This window comes from Dipodomys spectabilis, unplaced genomic scaffold (genome assembly GCF_019054845.1).
Source record: "Dipodomys spectabilis isolate Male_0828 unplaced genomic scaffold, ASM1905484v1 ptg000052l, whole genome shotgun sequence".
NCBI classification, from domain to species: domain Eukaryota; kingdom Metazoa; phylum Chordata; class Mammalia; order Rodentia; family Heteromyidae; genus Dipodomys; species Dipodomys spectabilis.
Genome location: NW_024870729.1, coordinates 2,573,995 through 2,597,829, shown reverse-complemented (window position 1 = coordinate 2,597,829; position 23,835 = coordinate 2,573,995). Strand labels below are relative to the sequence as shown.

Below are 23,835 nucleotides of genomic sequence, written 5' to 3'. Positions count from 1 at the left end.
CTTGATCTTCAGATTTCAGCTACCTGAACAGCTAGGATTACAGGCACGAGTTACTGGTGCCTGGCAATGCCCAGCTTTTTGTTGAATGAAATGGAGTGCCACTACTTTTTAAACAGTCTGGCCTCAAAGCATGTTCCTTCCAATCTCAGCTTCCACAGTAACTATGATTATAGTCATGAGTCACTATGCCGGGCTGATTTACCCATTTCAAGTGCTTGCTCTGGATATTCTATTTGGATGATCCTGAAAGCAGGGAAGGGCAGATGTAAGGGCAGATAAGCCACAAGGTTTCTGCCCTGGTATGGATGGGTGGAGATGATAGAAAGTGCTCCCATTGAGTGTACGTAAGCTTTGTTTTCGATGAATAGATTGTGACACATAGGGGAAAGCAAGGAATCCAGATGACTACAGGAAGTTGTGGCTGAACAGCTGCAAGGCTGGATTTGCCAACCTAGGAATGGGAAGGATGCCCTCAAGAGGAGCAGCTGAAGAACAGAGGTTTGAGGTTGTACCCACTGGGCTGGAAACTAATGAGGAACAGGTTTGCTGTGTGACTCATTTTCCCTACTTCCTGAGGGACTCAGAACTTATAATTGACAGATGCATCACATTTTGGGGGCTGTTATGGTCACAAGAATCCTTGCTATGGGAGGATACCCGTTAATTTCCTGATGATCAATTAAGTCATGTCTCTGAGACTTGCTGTTTCTCCAGCTGGAGACTTTTGCTTTTCTGACACCATCCAGAAGTCTAGTGACAGGTTGCCAGTGGATCAGAGTTGACTTGATATGGATTTGATCTCAGGTGGCTAATCTTATGAGCTACTAGAACACTTGATATGGACACAGGATATTTTGATGGCAAAATCGTTTTCTAATCTTTTCTCTGCCAGTCATTATCACACCTAATGAAAATGATTAATTGGTGTTAATTGGTATGCCAACACAGTGTGAATACTGTTGATAATTAAATCTTCCTTTTAGGTTCAGTGGAGACTAGAGTAAGAATGAGGAATAGGGAGAGTGTGTACATATGACATATTTGGTTTACATATGACCCCAGACTTCTGAGGTTTTGTGTCAGAAGGTGAAACAGAGATTTGGCTGAACCTATACCCAGGTTGAAACAAGTCATCTACTTAGTTAAAATATTCTCAATGGGGTTGAAGCAGCAATGAAAATTGCTTGACATTTACCCTGATGCTGCCTATGTCACTTCAAGAGGAGATTCTCACTGCCAAAAGAACAGAAAAGCCAGCTTCTCAGTGGCACCTACTGTTTCAGGCACAAGGAATTCATGAACACCCAACACCCAGTTCTTGCTTTTGATATTTAGTGTTGGGAAGAAGTAGTGTATAAACAGTGACAGACAGGTAGCATTGGGTCACCCAGCAGACTCAAAAGAGCTTGTTAGAGGAGGTGGTGGCTGAGTGGTATGATGGAGGACGTGGGTGTTTCCTTCAGACAAAATAGGAAGCAGGCAGATGGAAACAGAGCTGTGGAGCCAAGTCTTTGGATACAAATACCTACTTGGTAGGTAATAGCAAAGACTTCAGATTTCCCTGAATAAGCACCAGGTAGGTTATTAAAGGTTTTAAAGAATAATGTAAATTATTAACTGGGTCTCTCCCTAGGTGTCATACAGGAGAGATTGGAGAGGTGGGATTCTGAGGTTATAAAAACCAAAGTTTTTTTTATTTATTTTTATTTATTTTTTGTTGGTCGTGGGGCTTGAACTCTGGGCTTTGGCACTGTCCCTGCACTCTTCACCTCAAGGCAAGAGCTCTACCACTTGAGCCATGGCACCACTTCCGGTTTTCTGGTGGTTAAATGGAGATAAGAGTCTCACAGACTATCCTTCCCGGGCTGGCTTTGAACTGTGATCTTCAGATCTCAGCCTCTTGAGTAGCTAGGATTATAGGCATGAGCCACTGGCTCCTGGCTTTTTTTTAATAGGTCAAGCAAGAGGTTATGATAGTCCAAATTAAGGTATTAGTGGTGTAGACCATTTAAAGAGATATTGTTACCTTTTCTGGTACCTACTTATTTTGATACTTAAAACTACACGATAATGATAACAATGGTATTTAGGAAGAGGGTCACATTCCTCTCTATTCTTCCCCATCTCTATGACATAGACCCAACTATGAACTCAGCCTATTTGTGAGGAGAACTGAGGCACAGATATAAGTAACCTATGATCTCAAATTGCCAGGAGTTGATTTCAAGTCAGTTCATACCCTTAACTGCAAGAGACTGAGGAAGAGAGGATGTTGCAGGGGGGAGAGAGAAAAAGAGAGATAGAATGGCTCTCTGGAATGTTCTGGAGGGAAAAATCTCTAATCTAAGAAAATATAGGTCAGATCTTTGGAGTCTCCTTTTCCTAATCTAGGCCTGGGAGCAGTAGGTTTGTAGTAAATATTCTGTACAAATATTCTGAAATATTCTGTAGTAAATAATATTCTGTGGTAAATTAAAAAAAAACAATAATATTCTATAGTAAATATTCTGCCAAGCTCATTCTATCAATGTTAACCCCTTACCTTTCCCTGTTGGTATTTCAGGGTGACATTATTTAGATAACACTCCCTCTAAGAACCATGTGCTAAAAGGTTGGACATCATCCTGGACTCTGTTGGGAGTTAATGGAACTTGTAGGAGGTGGGACCTCATGGAAGGAAATGAGGTAATTGGGGGTGTCCTTGAAGCCTCTACTTCTTTCTCAGTTTTGCTTCTTGTTGCCATGAGGTGAGTAACATCCTCCTATCTCCCACCATCATGTGCTGCCTCTCCACAGGCTCCAAAGCAACAGGCCAACCAACGATGGAGTGATACTTCTAAAATTGTGAACCAAAATAAACCTTTCATCTTTTAAAGTTTATCTCAGGTATTTTGGCACAGTGATGGAAGGCTGACTAGTATGGAGGGTGAAACTCAGGTTGTCACACTAAAGTTCACATAATAAAAATCAACAAAAGTTGAAAACAATCAGAAGGATTGATGGTGTTTTAAAGGTCACATTCCTTAACTCTCAATGAAGCTATTTTAGTCCTCCTGGGATTTGTTGTGTGTGTTGTCATTCTTGTTTCTAGACTACCTGGCTTTCTCATTAGATGCTCAGAGACTGTAGAAACTATCTCTTAAAGGAGAAAAACTTTTGTTCAGGAAGACCATAGGGACTTGTCTATAAAAAGACAAAGAGTCTTTCAAGGACATTTGTACCATTCTAGGGTCATCTGTTACTCCTCAAGGCCAAAGTAAGGATGGACACTTCTTTGCAAAATCAGGGTTGCTGCACTGAGGAGGGCTATCAGGAAGAACTAGTGTTGATTTGGAAATCTTACCCAGCCACTAGGAAAGGTCACAGAAACAACTTCTAATGACTCATTTGCATCTTGGATAATGTTTCAAAATAGCTTTATTCTGAGAGCCATTAAATCCTGATAAGTGGGCATTTTTTTGTAGACAGAAAAACAAATAAGGAGAGACATTAACATTATCTCCTTTGCACACATGTGCTAGTGCATCAAAGAAAGGATAATTGGGAGCGTGGGTTGCCAGTGCAGTGACACTGGAGATTCCTCAGATGGGCAAAAGGCAACACATTCCTCAAAGCGTAGCTGTCCCTTTGCTCCTCAGAAGGATTCTCTGTCTAAATGTCTTGGTCTCCTCACATAGAAAAATATTTTTTAACCTCTCAAGGCTTCAGACAAGCCCTGATTATTTAGAATTCTGAAGGCCGTACTTTCTGCTGTGCTGGCCCACACAGAGTCCAGCCACTTGCCCTTGTTGCTTGAGAAGTTCACACTGTATGGAGAACTGCATGGGATAGCCTACTCCCTTTAAATCCTGTAATATCTACCTAAAGTTGTAAACAAACCCCTTCAACTCTCTCCCACTCTTTACTCCAAGCAACACTGCCACTCTCCCCGAATTCAAATCTAACTTTGAAATTTGCCTTATAATTTTAAACACCCTAAATATTGCAGGTGTCGGGTGCTATCTAAGATGGTATGAAGTAATGGGCTATTGAAGGGATATTGCATTGTCCTGGCAGTATTTGATCCACTGGGCTGCCTTCTGCCTGCCAACCCTACAATCAGCCCTCACATTGCTGACTGAGGGATGATGCTTGTCTTTGCAGGAGCAGAGCATTTAGAGTTCACTGGTGGCAGTTACTGGGTTGTTTATTCTCCTCTGGAGGTAGAAATGAGTGTGTCTGGGGATGGGGGAGCAAGAAAGGAGAGGGAATCACTGTTACCTAGCAACAGCCATATTCTGTGACATGATTTGTGTCTGAAGGAAAGATGTTTCCACTGGCACCTGGAGAGCTTCACAATGCCTCTCCTCCAGCTGTTGAGCTTTGGTGGCACTTTTTGGGGCACCCTCTGCAGATTCCTCCTTGTGGGACATTTTTGCTTTCACTATAAGGGGGCTTCCCTGCTGAGAGTGAGTGTGAATGCTTGTGTGCGCATGGAACTGTGTACATGTAAGTGTGAGGAGGCAGAAGCTTCGAAAAAGGAGCTTCTCCATCAGTTGATTTCAAGGGTTTTCAAAGTTGCCCTCCACTTTTAAGTAGCAACTTCTCCCCTCAGGCTAACTGCTTGTGGTAACCAGAACTGAAATTGCCAAAGTTTGCTTTGATTTCAAATATTCTTTTCTCTTGAAATCATGTCACATACTTCCTTCCCCTGAAAATCCAGACTTCGAGGTGAATTTCTTTTACATTCAGCTTTAATCTGTGTTGAAATGCCAATATGTCTAGGAGGGGTAACTAGGAGGGGTAACTCATAAGTCCTTATTAGCAATTTAGACTCACCAGGAGATAGTTTATCAAATCTTTTACTGAGAATTTTTTTTATTGGAGAAGGAAAGAGTAGGAGAGGACAGTACAGTATAAGGAGCAGGCTTTCAGGGCACGGCAATAGAAATGCTGAGTAGAGAACAGTTGGTTGTATTGCAGCCGGGTTAGTTCACACTGCAGATCCTGTGATTGCTGATGTTATCCTCATTGCCCAATATCCTGATCAAAAATTATTGTTTTCATGTTTAATACCTTAGTATCTTTTATTATTGTAGGATGGCATCCTTCATCTTCTTATGTAGGCCGAATTATTAATTAAGTTGACACAAGACAGATAATCAGGAGGAAAAAAATTGTTAATTATGTGCATACACACAAGAGTTTCACAAAATATGAAAATGGTTCCATTACTGAATCTTATGTAAGCATCCAGACTGCCAAAGGAACATGGGTTAAGGGTCTCTGGGGGTGGTGGCTATACAAGAAGATGGTAAGAAATAGATGATGGATAAAGATGGTTTTGTTATGCAAATAAACTTTTCCAGGTAATCAAAGTTGTCTGGAGCAGCCTTCATCCTAATCTAGATGCTTTATTAATGACATAGATTTCCTAATGACATAGATTTCCTTTAGAAATGCAAATGGACTTTTACAAAGGACTGTTTTTTTCAGAGCTCTTTTTGGATTTTCTCAGAAAAAGCAGCTTAAGCTGGTTGCCAGAGGCTCATGCCTGTAATCTCAGCTACTAAGGAGTTGAGATCTGGGACTCAAGGTTTGAATCTCCCTCATGAAGAAAGTCCATGGGACTGTGTCTCCAATTAAGCAGTTAAAATGTCAGACCAGAGGTATGGCTCAAATGGTAGAGCAACACCCATGGTGTGAAAACCCAGAGAGAGTACAAGGCCCTGAGTTCAAGCCATAGTACCAATACAAAAAAAGAAAGAAAAAGAAAAAAAAGTAGTTCGAAATGTGCAGTGAAGTGTGTTTTGGTGTGGTATATCTGGTCTCCTTTAGTCATATTTTGCATAGTGTGTCCCAAACCCTAATAGAGAATAGTAGCAAAAGAATTGGGGATCCTCAGGCTCCATGAGAAAGAGCTAATGGGCTACTGAGGGCAGAGCCTTGGAGAGAACCTTGGCCCTGCTACTACCTTTCAGGTGTGTGAGCACTTCACTGAGTATTCATGCATTATTCTTCAGTGTGCTGATGAACAAGACTGTCAGTAATAGCTGGTCTTTGATGATCTACCACCCACCAGGCATTGTAGGCATAGTACAAGAAATTTTATGCACATAATTGGCTCACGTTTTCTCATTATTGATGATGGTCTGTCCATTTCTATCCTGGGCACCAGGGTGAAAAAATAAAACTCCTGACCTAACAGAGCTTTGGGATATCTCATTCTGTTCTTATAGTAACATTGCAAGGTTTACCTTTCTTCTTTTATGGGAAATAAAATTGAGATTGAGAGAAGCTAAATAGTTTAGTCAAGTTCAGATACAATAAGTGGCAAGCTGAGGTGTAAGTCCAGGTCTGTTTGACTCCCAAAGCCAAGTATTATGCTCCTTCTTTACAGTCAAAACAAAGCTCTTTAAATGTGGAAAAACCCTTTAGATATCCATTTGAGAGAAACGGACACCAGAAAATTCGTTGGGAAGCTTACGCATGCTCAATCAATAACATATTATATAGCACAGTGTTGTTATGTAGACTGAATGAAAGAAGTAGGTTTTTTCTGTGAAGATGAGACCTAGGCCAGGTCTTGAAGAAGAATCACTGTTTCTGAGCTTTTTTTTTTTTTTTTTTTTTTGGTTTATTACGTCTTGTTTTGTTTTGTTTTGTTTTTTGTTGTTGTTTTTTTTTTGGTCAGTCGTGGGGCTTGAACTCTGGGCTTGGGCACTGTCCCTCAGCTCTTCAGCTCAAGGCGCTCTACCTCTTGAGTCACAGCGCCACTTCCTTATCTCTTGTTTTGTTTGTGCCAATACCAGGGCTTGAACTGAAAAGCATGGGTCCTGCCTTTTAGCTTTTTCACTCAGGGATGGCACTCTACCCCTTGAAGCCTGTACTCCACCCCTGTACTTCCAGCTTTTTGCTTGTTAATTGGAGGTAAGAGTCTCGCAGAATTTCCTCCTTAGACGCTTTCCACCCATAATGTTAAGATCTGTCTTCTGAGTGGCTAGAATTATGGGCATGAGCCATCACCAGCTTCAGAGATGACTTCTTTCCTTTGTCTGTGGAACTTCAACATGGACTTGTGTCCTCTGATTCCCGAGGAAAGGCTTCTCTTCCGAAAATGAATTAGAAAGGACAGGAACAGAGGACAGCTTGAAGAACCCCAATACTTAACTAGCTGTGGGGTTTGGATTTGACGTTCTCCAAAAGCACCAAAGGCTGGGTCCCAGGGGACCTTCTTGGCAGGGGGTGGAGGCGTGGAAGTGTGGCATGTCTGGAGGAAGTAGGCAAATGGGAGTGGGGCTTCCCTGGGGGTGCTGGCCCTGCCTCCTATCCTCTGCTTCCTGTGGAGGATGTGTCACCTCAGGCCCAGGGCAAGGGAGCCCCAGGCTGCGGACTGCAACTGCTGACACTGTGAGCCCAAAGAAACCTTTCTCCTTAGATTGTTCATCCCAAGTGTACTGTTACAGTGTCACAACTGCTGCATAAATAGTGAATACAGCTTCCAGCTGAGGGGCCCCACGAGGCGGTGAGGACATAGGGCAGAAGTGGGGGAAGCGGGGTGCGGGGGACAGGGGAGAAGCGTGTGCAGGGGTTACAATGCACGGAGAATAGCACTAAGGGGCCCCAAAGTGGTGTAAGGAATCATGGCGCCTCTGTTCTGTTGGATCTGTGACCTTGGGTCTGGCAGACTATGCTGGTTGGTTGCACAGCAGGCTTCAAGCACATGGAAGCTTGGTGTGTGCCTGCTTCTAAGTGGACTTCGACCACAGAGAGGAATAGGTAGCCTTTGTCTCGAAAGCTGCTGCTTTCTTGGTTCTCCTGAGCCTTTACAAGTGCCCTAATGTGAGTGTCCTGAAATCTGTGAGTGAACTCTGGAATGGCATGGATCCAAGGGGTGGGTCGTTAGTTCCTGTCTGTCTCTTGTAAACGTGGAATCCTGGAGTTACTAGGGGGACTTCAAGCGGAGATAAGGAGTTGTTCTCCATATATTGTACAGGTTTCCATGCTTCTGTGTCCTGCATTCATTCTTGCCCCTGGTCCCCTATATCCAATGGCACTTGGATTTTGTCTAATTTCATTATTTTGAACATAGGAAATTTATACAGATAAACCAAAGAGGGGTTATTTATTTATTTACTTATTTTTTATGCTGGTCCTGAGGCTTGATCTCAGGGCTTGGTCACTGCCACTTGAGTCACGGCTGCTCTACTTCTGGTCCTTCCTTCCTTCTTTCCCTCCTTCCTTCCTTTCCTCCTTCCTTCCTTCCCTCCTTCCTACCTTCCCTCCTTCCTGTCTTTCTTTCTCTCTCTCTCTTTCTCTCTTATACATTCTTTCTGGTGTTTAATTGGAGATAAAGTGTATGTGAGACTCACATATTCACATAAAGAGTATGTGAGTCTCACATAATCTTCTGATCAGGCTGACTTTGAACCAACGTCCTCAGATCTCAGCTTTCTGAGTAGCTAGGGTTACAGGCATGAGCCGCTGGCATCTGGTGTTATTTAATTTTTAAAGGAAGAAATTGCAAATCACTTGTTTATTCTTTAGCCAATAAGTGTAGCATTAATCTACTTATTGTGGATATGTCTTGGGTTAGAACTGAAGACTGTAATGCCTGCCCTCATGGACCTCTCAGTCTGCTGATGAGGACAAACAACAGAAGAACGAATATGCAAATTGTGTAGTGCTTCATAAAATAATTACAGGTAAGGCAGCAAAACAGTTTAGAGAGATTGAGAATGCTGGGGAAGGCTCATAGGACAATATTAGAATCCTGCATACAGTAGCAGGTATTTGTGTGTGTGTGTGTGTGTGTGTGTGTGTGTGTGTGTGTGTGTGTGTGTGTGTATGTGGTGTGTGCTAGTACTTGCACTTGAACTCAGGGTCTCTGCTGCTTGGATTTTTCACTCAAGGCTAGTGTTCTACCACTTGAGCTACATCTCCCCCTTTGGGCTTGCTGCTTACTTGGAGGTTAGAGTCTTGTAGATTTTTCTGCCTGGGATGGCTTTGAATCTATATTCAGATCTCAACCTCCTGAGTAGCCAGAATTACAGGTGTAAGCCACCATCACCCAGCTATATCCTAGCATTAGAACAAAAGACTCAGGCAGTGAATGAGAAAAATATGGGATAGTTAAGGATAAGCCTTTTAAGTAGAGAAAATAGCAAGTGCAAAGGTCCTGTAGTGGAATATGTGGCAAGTTTGTGGAGTAGAGGAGGCCAGGGTGGCTGAGGCTAAGGAGTAAGAGTAGAGCGACAATTTGTCAAAGACAATAGATGGGAGCATATCATGTAGGGCCCATGTAAGGAGTTGGGCTTTTTCTTGGAGAGACAGGAAAAACCACTGGGGAGGCTTGAGCACAGAGGTCATATGACCTCATTTTGGCTGGATTTAAGAAGAGATTGTAGGGGAGGAGAAGAGGACCTACAGGTCCAGGGGGGCAGTGATAATAATAATGTAGATAGAGGCAGTGGTGCCTTCCGATAGTAGTAGCTGTAGAGATGTTGACAAGGTGGCTGTGTTTTGCAGTTACAGCAGAAGAAGAGAGGCATTGGGATGACTTTTAGAGCATCTATTCCTGGCTAGCAAATGCGCACTGTAGTGATGTATTCTTTTATTAGGCTAAACTTCCCTGGGTGCATTGCCTACAAAGTATTACCTTGTTCCCTATTTATATGCCATATGGATGTGTATAAATGTGTGGACATATGGGTGCATGAGTGTGTGTGTGTGTGTGTGTGCGTGCGTGTGTTATGAACATGGCCTTTTCTGTCAGATACCAATACACAACCATAGCACCAACTCCATTAATCAAAGCCATCAAGTCTGGGCTCCCCTGGAACTTGTCAGCTCCTTACATACTAGACAGGAGCTAAAAAAAAAAGCCCCTTTTGCGTTTTGGTTGCATATTTTGCAGGTGTTGCCCTCCTCTTAATTATTCATCAACTTCCTTTCCTAACCCCCTTCTTTTGGGAACTTGTAAAAAAAAAGAAGAAGAAAAAAAAAAGAAAAAGATAAATCAGCCAGATGTGAGCCTAGTCTCATCAGTAATCTGTAAAACACCAAGCACACCCCACTCATCTCTCATGCTTTATGAAAAGTTAAAATTAAATCAGAGCAGCGTTATTAAGCTAAGTGATTTTTGCTGGGTTCGGATGAATTCCTGTGTGTACCACATTGTTGGTTGGAAATGTGCCTGGGGTGCAGTGGGCTCAGAAGGCACATCCACCAGCCATTAGTAGAAATAGATCTGCTTACAATGGGGCACTTGAGGTTTCTGCCTGGGAACCTGCACTGCAGGCAGAACCTTCACACTCATAACCCTGGATGCAAGACAAAGGACAGACACGAATCCCTGAAGATACCATCTGGGTATTCTGACAGATTTGAATTCAAGAGAAAGAACTGCAAGGCATCTTTGGGGAGGACCCTCAAAAGTCAGGGATGGTGGTATTCTGTTTTGAGAATGGTGTGGAACAGAATTATTGATCCAAGCTGTCACCCTTGAGACATGTAGAAGCAGCAAGCCGTTTGAAGCTTGTTGTATCTGAGGTGGAGCCTGTTGCTTACGCTTTATCACCCCATTATGTACCTTATGGCTTTTCTTCCTTTTGAGAAACTGGAAAGTCTAAAAAGCTGTTGAGAAGATCAGATGGATGCGTAGCAAATGAAAGCAGGAGAAGGAAGCATGAACTCTTAAGGCCTTAATTCTGCTTAGGGCCTTAATTTGATGCAGTGAAGAGAACATAAGATAGAGTGAAGTCTGAGTTTGAGCTTCCTGCTTTATAAACTGATAAGCTTTTCTTCTGAGTCCCAGGAAGACAACAACAGGGTTGCAGTTGCTGTTGTCGGGAGAATCAACCACAGATTCAAATCAAGAAGCTGGAGGTTTAGTATGGAAGGATGCTGGACAAACATTCATTATGCACCCTTAGAGGATCTGAGAGGGCTAGGCCTGGCATCACTCACTGGGCCGAATCCAGGACCACAGTCATTTTGTCTGTGCCCTGTCCAGCCAGCTCTCTCTCCTATGCTATAATGTTGATGCAGGTGGAATTGTGTGGATGATTTATTTATTTATTTTGAAGGGAACATTTTCTGGTTTGTATATGCACATTTGATTCTGCCTTCATGACTTTTTCCATGGAATTAGTTCCTTAAAACATTGCATAAAGCTTGAAAAGAGAAGGTGACATTTGTTACTCTTGGCTACAATTCATTGGAAACCTGTGTTTTCAGCAAAAGGTTGATTTTGTCATTGTTGTTATTGTTGTTCGGCTCTAACTTTGCTGAGAGACATCCATGCCCAAAAGACATTTTAAAGAGAACCTTGTGTCAAAATTTGCAAATATGATTTAATTTCACATTTTTTTTGCCTGACCTTGCTTACAATTCATTCAGTAAAATTCTGTGCTTTGTGCAATGTCACTGTTTTATTTAAAGAACTGACTTCCTAAATAGAAGAAGAATTTCAATAAGCACTTCAATAAAAGTGTTCAGGATTCTATATTTTTAGGAGCTCTGTACCTCATAAATATTGGAGTTTAATATCATCCAAATCAGCCCCAGTGCACTTTCAGGTTTTGATATGTTGTGACATATAGTTCACTTTTTGGGAAATATAATTTGGAAGACATTTTACAGCTATCTCCTAACATGCTAGACACTGTCTCTCTAATTTTTCTCAAACTCAAGTTTTACCATCACTGTGCAGAAAAATACCAATCACTTTGGTAAGTCATGACCTCCATTGTAGTCACAGAGATGAATATTTTAAAATTGAGACACTGTACTCCCTGTATGACTGTTTTCCTTGCCAGTGACTGAAGTGGGTCCCCAGGCCATACAGTGTAGGGTAGGTGTCACACTTTTTCAGGTCCCTGCCAGCATAGTGCCTAGTTCCTCAGAATTACCCCTTTCCAATTGTCTAAAGAGGACATTCTCAACATGGCCATCCAGGTTAGGGCCACTTTATTTGTTACTTTATAGGACATCAGATAGTCATTTTTCTCAATGTCTCTCCACCTTTTTAAATTTCAAAACCTTTCATTTATAAAAGTTTTAGAGCCATATTGGCTCTATCGATGTATATCCAGTACAGTATCAAGACAAAGGAAAAATATCAAAGAGGGAAACAAATCCCAGTATAGATCATTCATCACTTTTAGTGGCCTTGGAAAATGGGTGAATACGTTTCTGTTCCAGTGGGGAAAGGGCTAGAATATCCCAAATTTGGAAGAGTTGAATACTGGTTCATGTCTATCTTAGTGAAAGTTAGAGATACCCACTAACTGGGAAGGAAAATGTGAGAGTATTTAAAGAGGGAGTTCACTTCCACACAGTGGAAAAACCCTGTTATCTTCTGTATGTCAGGTATATGCTGGCCCAAGTTACAAAGATGAAGGCAAAGACAAAGACATACAAAAAATGGGCAAGAATATTGTCTCATTTTCTATGTCTTAATGAACTCATTGCTAAGTATGTAACGTACGATAATTATTTTATATACAATAAAGAGTTACAGTAAAAGTTTTAAGTGTATGTATATAATTGCTTAGTGAATACTGGATCTTGAGTCGATGATAGCTTTTCTTTGGTTTCTGATCTAAATTAATGATTTTCACAAGGTCTTTCATAATTGGCACCTCATGAAAGTATATTCTGATTTATTTTGGGTAGGGAGAATTTTATATATTCTCTAAATCAATGACTGCCATATGGATTTTTTTCAAATGTGTATTTATAGTATAAACCTTGCTCTAAGTTGTTTTGTCCCTAGATGCTCAGATCCATCCTGGGAATTTGTGCTGAGAAGCTGTGTAGGAGTTTTAAATCCAGTCACTTATGGATCAAACCCATCACAGAAGTCTTCACCTACATCATCTTCCTGCCCTTTCTTCCTGATTGTTCTCTGCCATGTCAAAGATGCCACCAGTGAAGCCAAACACCAGGATATGGTCTAGACTTTTCCTATGACTACCTCTTTTGAAAGACGCTCAGAACATGTGAACTCTATACTGATTTTTTTGGTTTTTCCACTTTCTTTAGATCATCCTATGATACTCTTTCACATACATAGACTCTCAACCAGCTTTCCTACTTCTAGTCTTTTCCTTAATTCTTAAGAATATCATATTAATTGTACATAATAATAGGATTCAGTGTGATATTTCCACACATGAATACAACTTTCACTAATCAAATCCAGCCTTCCTGTTTCCACCCTTCCCACTTCTCCACCTTCCTAATCTCTAGCTTTTTTACATGTGAGAGAATTTGTCTTTCTGTACCTGGCTTACTTACTTTATATAATGTCCTCCATTTTGCTTCATTCTTTTTTATGGCTTAGTAATACTACATTGTGTATACATCACATATTCTTTATCTCCTTATTTATTTTATTTATTTATTTTTTATTGTGAAAATACTGTACAGAGGGGTTGCAATTACATGGGCAAGATAATGAGTACATTTCTTATCATATCTCCTTATTTATTGATGGGCATCTAAGCTAATTTAATATCCGAGTAATTATGCAGTGATGGTTTTCTAATTTCTTTTTCTTGGGATATATGCTCAGAAATTTCTGTCCAAATCTTGATTCTTTCTACTCATTTGTCACATTGCAACAAAAGTGATGGAAATCTGATGATCTTTAGAACACTTTAGAGATCTAGGATCCCCTTGGGAGGTTTACCACACCCTTTAGGTCTAGCTGGTTCCCTGCTTTCTTTTCCAAGTGTGGCTTTTTCTGCTACACTTGCTCCAAGTGATCTCTGATACTCTGGAACAAATTTCTGTTCCTTTCTTTTCCTTGATTTGTTTCTAGCCCTCAATCCTTTCCCAATGGGCTGCTCTTTCCTACTAGAGTAGCCTTCTCAGTCTACAACTAGCAAATGTGTGTAGAGAATGCACCAAGCACTTGACTAGGTGCTGGTGAGAAAAAGTTCAGAAAGTTTTGAAGGGAGTTTGTTTTGAACTAACTCCATGGGGAGGAGGAGCATAAACTCCAATTTTAAGCACATAAATGCTTGCTCATAAATATTATTCACAGTTTTGGACAAAGCTGGAAGTTCTTCCCAGCAAAGTAATAGGTATGTAGTATCTGTTTATTTTTTCCTGAATTCTCCACAGACTGAAGAGATTTGGTAGCCATTATCCTGATTTCCAAGGTGACAAACCTGTGGCTCTAGTGCTGTGTATTAGTCCCAGTCTATAGCGCCTCACTCAGGAACCAAAAAGAGATTTTAATTAATTAATTAGCTAATTAATTAATTTTGTCCCTTGTGGGGCCTGAACTCTGGGCCTGGGCTAGAGCTCTGCCACTTGAGCCACAGTGCCACTTCAGGCTTTTTCTGTTTATGTGGTGCTAAGGAATTGAACCCAGGGACTCATGCATGCAAGGCAAGCACTCCAAGCACTCCACCACTGAGCACCTTCCCAGCCCCAAAAGAGATATTTTATAGTGTACAATGGCATGATGTGAAGGGATGTTGCCTCTGTCAGAGAACTGAAGACCATGTTGAGTATTGTTAAAAAGTGAAAATATGTCTGCTTTAATTGATAAATGGATTACACAAATAAATTCTGGGGGAAAAGCATGACAGTAATACCCTATTGATAAGCCTAGACCTTGGTTCAGTGGCTGCTGAACTGAAGGACTGCCCTTCTTTTCTCAGGTCCAATTAGAACCACACTTTTAGTTGATGATAATCTTTTTCTTTTGGATTTGAAAGTCTCTATGAAAAGAGCCTTTAGTGGTACCTGTCATTATCTTATCCCCATACATGTGCATATACGTGTGTGTATGCAAAACACACACAGAGAAAATACTGATATTCTTATTTTCAGATGTGTAAAACTGAGGCTGGAAATATCTTCATTTTGCTGCAATCATGGGGTTAGCCTTGGTCAGTGAGGCCACATCAAGTCAGACTGCATAGAAGTTTGTTAGTTCTTAGTAGACACAACAGCTTCTTCCTTCAGACTATCCTTGACACCTTTCTCTATGTATTATTTTCTTTTATCTTTTTACTTCTCCGGTTGAGAGATTGCTAAGGGCTCACAAAGCTACACCCCCATCCCCAGCCCATCTGCATTTTAAAGCTGTTTGAGACTAGTGACATTGCCACATGAAAGAAGGCTACTGTGGTTCCTCCTAACCCTCAAACTCTGATCACCCTTGAGACTTAACTTGGCTGCTCATGGTTATAAAGGGATTTTTCTATGGGCTTTCTCTTATACCAGAATAATTTATATTCCACACTAGTTCAGTTGCAATTGATTCATCCCTCTTATGCACATGATCCTTTTGCTTTGGCACCTACTACAACATATATAGACACCCAGCCAAGTCACTACCTCTCAGTTCAAGGTTCTGGGCTTAATCAGGGTTGTTTTGCACATGTTAAAAGCCTGCTAAAGGCAGTAGCTAAGCTTGTAATTCTCTTTGTGTGATAATAAATCCAGAATCCTGTGTGTGTGTGTGTGTGTGTGTGTGTGTGTGTGTGTGTGTGTTTACCTTTCTACTGCTACTAGCAGGGATGTTGAAGGACTGAAGATTTGAGTTTCTGTGCATGTACTGCTTGTGGAGAGAAGGAACAGAGAGCCCAAGGAAGGCATCCTTCTCTCCTTGTGGATTTGTGTCACCTGGGCCAGTCCTTCCATCCATCCCTGATGGTGGGGAGTAGCCTTGCTATGCTGAAGGATTACTTGGGGGTGACCAGCAGCTTCAGAGGAAAGAGAGAAGCTGGAGGCCTTAAAGACAAGCATGTGACTTCATGGGTATTTTGCATAAATCTAATTTCCCTGGGAAATAGAGTCCTTCTGAAGTTGTGGAGGTCAGAACCAGCAAAGCAGGTGCTGGCAGCTCTGGCACAGCTGGGAAGGAAACAGCATTTACATAGTGTTTGTTCTGTCCTCTGGGGCAATTAATTACAAAGGATTTCTTTAGGCTTCTAGTGGCTTCCCAGGTGAGTTAGGTACAAGCAAAGAGCTGGTGAAATTATGAGAAGATGGCAGGCCAGTTTCACCTTTGTCATGCACATGACCATCTTGCAGGATCCTTTAACTTCCAGGGCAGGTTAATGGCAAAGGCCTCTGTAATGAGAGGGTAGACAGAGTTCTTGCTTTTGACCAAATGACAAGGAGGCCAGAGGGAAGGAGGATGAAAGTGATAGAGGAGAGAGGGTAGCAGTAAGAAGGGCTGTCTGGAGGGAGGAGTTGCTGGTACTTAAGAGAGCGGAGGAAGACTTCTTGGTGGCATGGATAATTCCAGCTGAGTGTGTGGAAAATAAATCCTCTTCTGGCTATCAGTGCTGCTGGCCTTCAGGAAGCTGAAACTTCCAGTCTGTCATTTCTTTGAGTGGTGGCTTTGAATTTAAGAGTTACAGAAGGGAAGACCCATCATTTTAGCCAGAGGTAGCACTTTTATCTGTTATCATTCATTAATATATACTCTAATTTGCTTATTAAGCCTGTTGTCTTAGGAGTCAGATGGCAGAGAAGAATGTCCTCCCATCTTTAGTCCAAGACAGCACCCCATTACCGAATGTCTGCTCTGCACAGATCTATACTAAAGAGACTACTTGTAGTCTGACAGGAAGCCAAAATATTGCAAAGGATAAATAATCTGTTTCATAAGAAGTAAGAATGAATGTCTTCTATTTCTCATCAGTTTCCATGTGACTAATTTCTTCTTGTCTAATCTGTCTCATTCTTGAGTCCCCAGTGGCTTGGACTTCCCTCAGGCTCCTCAGATGAAAAAACATTGATATATATTTCAAAACGTATAGTAAAATTCATAGATCTGATGTGTGGCCTTCACTGAAACGTGCCAAGTGTTAATACTGGGCACATGCTGACACTTCTGAACACTTCACCTGTGCTTCTTGCTGTTCATTGCTCTGGTGTCCTGTTAATAGCTCCAGTTCTGTTTTCTCTCTAGAGAGTCATCTTGCCTGGTCATGACCTTTATATAAATGGACTAGATAGTATATACTCTTTTCATGGACTAGATAGTATATACTCTTTTCTGTTTGGCTGCTCTTTTTTCATACAATGTTTTCTTGAGATTACCCCCTCTTGTTAGTACTTTATTCCTTTTTATTGTTGAACTTTTAAGTTGTCCTCCTGTGTGAATATACTGTCAATAGACATATGGGATATTAAAAATATTCTATTTTTTTAAACATAGTTGCTATCTATGTATGTTCTTACATGAGTCTTGTGGGGAACTGGGCTTTTATTCCTCTTGGATAAATATCCTATATATGTACATATTTAACTATTTAAAATGTTAACAAAAATTGCCAAACAGCTTTTCAAAATAGATGTAGCACTTTTTTTCATTCCCACCAGGAAAGCATGAGAGTTCAAAAGGCTCCAACTATTCCTAACCTTTGGATTGTTAGCCTCTTTGAACAGTAAGCCTTCTTACTGTGTAGTGGCATCTCACTGTAGTTCCTCATGCAAGATAAGTCATTAGGTTCAGGGAATCCTTTCTTGATACTGTTTCTTAGAAGCACCCCTGTCAACTTAACAGGTTTTTAGTTAAAACATAGTCTCAATCAATTCATCTGGGCTAAGCTTTTCACTTGCCTGTGTTCGCCTGGCAGCCAGTCTATTGTACTGCCCAGATAACTTGCTAATTAGTTCAGTTCTTTGTCCTGAAAACCATTAACTGATAGAAATATGAAGACTTTTTTCCCAGCTTTTAATTATTTATGGTTAAGTAAATCATAAATATGTTCTGAGAGCAAGAACTCATCTGGTTGAAGGGGACTGGGACCCGACTTATCCTGTTATATCTTGCTTCTTCTTTCCAACTGTAGCCCTTGAGCTTCCTTTGTGAAATTCTTGGTTCTCAGAAGCATATGTTGGAAACCACTGATTGACCAGACCCTGCCTTCTCTGGTGCCTGCTAGAAATTAGTCCTCAAATCCTTCACATTCTCTTCCAGTTATATATTAGTGCTGTATTCTTTTGAGTGCAAAATGATATTCAAAGCATAAGACCTCTGCTCATGAGACCCTATCCCCAGTATATGCCCCTGCTGTGCTGCATTGTTTTTGGCTTCCCTATCCCAGCAGCCTGCTGTGCAGAGAAACTTCTCTGAAGAGGAAAGAAGAATGGCCAATAGACACATGAAGAAATGCTCAACTTCTCTAGCCATAAAAGAAATGCAAATCAAAACAACACTGAGCTACTACCTCATCCCAGTTAGATTGGCTATAATCAAGTACGCTAATAACAACAGATGCTGGAAGGGATGTGGACAGAAGGGAACCCTACTGCATTGTTGGTGGGAGTGTAAACATGTTCAACTACTTTGGAAAGTAGTATGGAGGTTCCTCAAAAGACTACACATAGAGCTCCCAGCAATTGCTCCAGCAATCCCACTTTTGGACATTTACCTGAATGATCACAAACAAGACCTTACTAAAGCTACCTGTTTTCTATACTATAGGTCTCAACCTGCTTTCTTACATTAGCTCCACGGATCTTAATGGTTTAGTGTGCCAGGTGGTACACATAATACACTTTGCAAGTGCCTTGATCCATGCTTTTGCACATAAATGGCCTCTCTTACCTGGAACTCTCTCATCCTTTAATCTTCTTGCTTCTAATCCTTCCCATTGTGCATTGGACACCAAACTCCATTTTTCTGTGAAACCATCTTTTCTTTCTCCTCTGAATTATGGTCAACATTCCTAAATTCCTTTATTACTCATGCCTTTTCCAAAAGCCTTGTTTTAAAAAGCTCACCATCTATTAAAGTTAAGACAGATACAAATGAAGACATCAGTAACAATATTGTTGGGCACCATTTGTTGCATTGCCTCTTCCTGTCCTACTTAGCCTGTGTAGACAAAGATTTATTGAGGCTCTTGTACTCAATAGGGGTCTCCTGGAAAAGGAAACTGTGTGGGACTCCGCTATATAAAAAGTTATGGCAAACAGTAGGACAGAATGTTAGATGAGAGAAACTGCCTGTGTGCAATGCACAGATCTTCAAGATAAGTCATCTGTCATTGGGATTTTTTAGTGGTCAGTTTTGTTTGGGAAAATGCTATATGAGAACTGGCTTTGACACTATCCAGGGCCCCTGGCTGTATGCTAGAGAGCTCTGGCTCACCATCCCTACTGAGCTCATGGATTTTGTGGAAGGGAAACACTTTTTTTTAATCTCTGCTAAAATTATCTTGGGCCCTGTGCTTAAAATCATCTGAGCCTATCAACAGAGAGCCTTAGGGGTTTTGAGTGATTTGGTACCAAGGCAAAATGCAGCTAGCAGAAAAGCCCATAACCATCTCTGATGGGCTCCAGTGGGCTCCATTAGGACTCAGGACACCCTGGCACTGCCGGATGGGATACCATAGCTTGTCAGAAAAGTAATACAGGCTCAAATGGCTTCTGGTCTGGACAAACCATTTATAAACAGTTTAAATTAAGTGGGCAGTTGGCCACCTTCTGAAATTTAGTGTAATTTGAAGTGAACACAAACAGCAGAGAATGGAAGAAAACCATGAATGCTTATGTGTTCAGATTAGCTACAGGACTTTTAGATACTGCTTGTGAATAATATTCATCAAGCATAAACTTTATCTCCCAAATGTTCTACCGGTCCTTGGATTGTGATCTTCCATTGAACCAACTTTGCAGAAAAGTAATGTGTGTGTACACATTTTAAAGAAGCATCCCTTTTAAAACTAACTTAGTATTGTAGCCTTAAATGGTTAATCATTCGCCCTTTAAAGTATTTAACCCCTGAAATTTTAGCCTTTTAATATTTATTTTTCTTTCTTTCTCCTAACTAAGTGGCCATATTGGACACTGTGGTTATCTCCCCAGGGACCTTTCCTAGTCTCTTCTGTATTGTTTTAACTGACAGTAATATTTCCTCAAATTATTGTGTGATGTTTCTCCCAGCCTAAGCTGGCTGCACCCACAGGTGAGGCTGGGCTCTGGTCTTCAGAATCCTCATTAGGTAGAAACATCACTGCAGGGAGGAGAAGTCCAGAAACCTGAGATGATTCTGCTGAAGCACTAACTTTGTGACATCTCTGTCACAAGGCTAATCCAGTGGGCTCCTGGAAGCCAGAGCCCACACCCTCTTTGACTTTCCACTGTAGCACCTAATTTGTTATCACAGGTACACTATCCCTTGCTATTAGTTTTAAGTTACATAGCTGTTGTTTATACAACTATATTTACAAACTTATGGAGAGCACTTTGCCTTTATTTCATTTTTGATGACCTGACCTTACCATCTATAGGAATTTAGAACTGGGTCTGGGTATAGTTTGTACTTAATGTGTGTTTACATTTTGGAGAATTTTACTGGCAAACCATTCATGTTAGTGATTCACATGATGTTTAAAGCCAGCCCGGGCATCAAAGTCCGTGAGACTCTTATCTCCAATAAACTACTCAGAAAACCAGAAGTGACGCCGTACCTCCAGTGGTAGAATGCTCGCCTTGAGCTGAAGAGCTGAGGGTCAGTGCCCAAGTCCAGAATTCAACCCCCATGACTGACAAAAAAAAATTGAATTAAAATTTAGACACACAAAATACAATGCAAATAATACTTTCATCTAGATTTGAATGAATGTTAAGTTGATCTTTTATCATGAACAGCTCAAAAATAATTTATTTATTTGCAAAAAATTGAATTAAATGAATCTTCCATTTTAAGGAATACAGTTGTATTCTTTTTTTGGGGGGGGGGGAGGTCCGGTCGTGGGGCCTGAACTCTGGGCCTGGGCACTGTCCCTCAGCTCTTCAGCTCAAGGCTAGCGCTCTACCACTTGAGCCACAGCGCCACTTATGGCTTTTTCCTTTTGCTTATATGGAGCTGAGGAATCGAACCCAGGGCCTCAGGCATGCAAGGCAAGCGCTCTACCACTAAGCCACCTTCCCAGCCCCACAGTTGTATTCTTATTGTATTTTATTGCCATTGATAAAATTCCAGTACTTAAGCAAAATTTGAAAATTTTGTATGCCTCACAATTAATGTGATAGGTTTTCAAACCTTAAAGAGGTTTCTGAGGACATGGTTAATTTTAAAGAATACAGTCATAAAATTCAATGCATGTCTTACAAAATTAAGAAAATTGAGGGGAGCAAGGGTAAGTAAGAATAGTGAAAAGGGTGACACTGATCATGATGCATTGTATTCATGAGTTGCTTTGTTGAGTGTCAACTCCTTTACACAATTATTTGCAGATAATAAATTATATTTTTAAAAAGAATATTTTTTCTTTGACACTTCGTAATGAAACGTGTCAATATCTCAAAGATTTATATGACTAATTGGACAATTTTCCAAGTGACTGAAGTTGGATGCTTTGAAATGATGGATAGTTAAAGATGCATCCAAAGAGCAAGATAGACCAAGAGAAGTTTATATTTCAGAGCTTAAGAGTTCACTGGTATGTCTTCAGAAGCTACCCCTTGTTTAATTTAGACTTAGTAGTAAGCAGAAGTATTCATAATTTTCTGATATTATTAAATTTTCCCTTTTCCAACAACTTTTCTATATGAAGGTGGATTCTCCAATTACTTCAACTAAAATGGCATACCACAACAAGTTTAATGAAGACATAGATATGAAGCTCCAGTTATTGCTTACTAAATTGATCATATAAAAAATGTTAATAGGGGCTAGGAAGATGACTCAGTGGTAGAGCACTTGCCTTGCATGCCTGAGGCCCTGGGTTTGATTCCTCAGCACCACATAAACAAAAAGAAAAAAGCCAGAAGTGGTGTTGTGGCTCAAGTGGTAGAGTGCTAGCCTTGAACTGAAGAACTAAGGGACAGCACCCAGGCCCAGAGTGAGATCAGGCCCCATGACTGGACCCAAAAAAAAGTTAATAAGATGAAAGAAAAATATAAAAGCTTTTGTTATCATCTTTATGAAATGTAGTTTTAAAAATAAACATTTACTTTTTATTGTTTTTATTGTGAAAATACTGTACAGAGGGGTTACAGTTACACAAGCAAAGTAATGAATACATTTCTTATCCAGCATTGTTGCCTTCTCCTTTGTTTTTCCCTACCATCTCTTCCCTCCCACTTCCTCAGCTATACCTCCTCCCTTTTCCCCTCCCCACCTAAATTGTAAAGTTCATTTTTCGACATAGCATCTTGTACATCTCATTGTTGCAATGGGTCAATCTATATCCCTATTTAAACAATTTGTTTTTCCCCTTCCCCTCCCCAAATTATACCAACATCAAATATAGTGAAAACAAGGGTTATACTGTAGAGGAGGGACATACAAAGCAACAAAAAAAATCAAGTAAAGTTGCAAACACTGTACAAAGAGTTTCTGTATACCTGTCAATGTCTCCTTTAATGTTAACTTCTTATGTGACTCATCTATTTTTCAAAACTAAGAAATTAACCCTAATGTATAACTATTAACTAAGCTTTTTAATCTAGATTTTTTTAACAAGTTTAGTATTATTATTCTTCATTTTCTGTTGTAGTATCCAATCTAGGGTACCACATTACATTTAGAGTATAGTTCATTTTATATAAAAAATACCTGTTGACATATATTAGTCTCCTGATATTTTCAAGGAGTTAATATTTTAAAATTTTCCTAGTCTTAAATTTTAGACAGTAAGTACCATTAGATATAACACAAAATTATTTCTGAATCTCTACAATTTTAAGTATGAAAAAGGGTCTAGGATTCAAAAAGTTTGAGAACCACTGACCTAGAATATTCTACAAGAGGAGAATGCTTGTATTTGCAATCTGCTAAGCTGTATGGACAACTGTAAGGTGAGGGTTTACATAATATCCCTGGAAAGTTTATTCCCTTCCTCTCCTTCACTGTGCTGTATGACATGACTGTACAAAATTAAATTCAGTGAGAAATAACTTGGTTATTGGAGACAGCACAAGATGAAGCCAGTTAGTCTGGTCAGCCCACAGATATTTATTTGGTACTAGCTATGTGGCATTCTGGCCACCAGGAATAGAGTTCCCTACAAATTAGATGGAGTCATTACCACAAACAAACCTAAATTATTTGAGAGATGTGTTAGACAACAAACACATAAAGAAATTACATCACTTTATGTACTGTCTTATGCTCTATAGACGAGAAAATAGATTAGAGAAGGATGTGAGTGTGAGAGGAATGGGCTGTGTCCGTGTGGGCTTGGTTTAGGAAACATTCCAAGTATGAGCTTTGGTGCTTTTAAGGTAATTAGCTGCAAGCCAGCACATCTAGAAAGAGCAGCATGAGGAGGGGAGTTGGAAAGATGTTGTGGAGAGGTGGGAAAAGAGAGACCTAGGGTAGGGCTCTAGGATAGGTGAGTGGTTTGCAGTATACTTTCATTGCCTCAAGGATTTGTCAGGATTTCAGTAGGAGAGTGACAGGATCCTATTGACTATTAAGGTATTTCTGGCTCAGTGAGGATGGATAGGGTGAAGGTAAGTGAGGATAGTAAGATGGAGGGGGAAAGCAGGTAAGCACCTTGCAATAGTTCAGGTCGACAAGAGTGGGAGCTTTGGCTCCTGGTATGCTGCATCAGTAAGATGCACACATACAAATGATATGCATGAAAAGGGTCCTGACTATAAAAAGTTTGAGAATGATTGAGCTAGAATATTGTACAAGATGAGAATACTTGTATTTGCAATCCACTAGACTATAAGGACAGTTATAAGGTGAGGGTATACATAATATCTGTGTAGGGTTTTATTCCTTCTGTGATCTATAAATATACAAGAGTGTGTAAAACTGAATGCAGCGTGAAAGACCTTGGTTATTGGAGACAGCACCAGATTAAGCCAGTTAGTTTGGTCAGCCTGCATATGTTTATTTGGTGCCAGCTCTAT

General features: G+C 40.5%; 1 protein-coding gene across 1 annotated transcript in view; it reads left to right on the top strand.

The window, feature by feature from the left end:
• Positions 1-23,835, top strand: part of Zmat4 (zinc finger matrin-type 4) — a 405,652-nt gene that overhangs the window by 25,877 nt on the left and 355,940 nt on the right. The gene's annotated exons all lie outside the window — the stretch shown is intronic.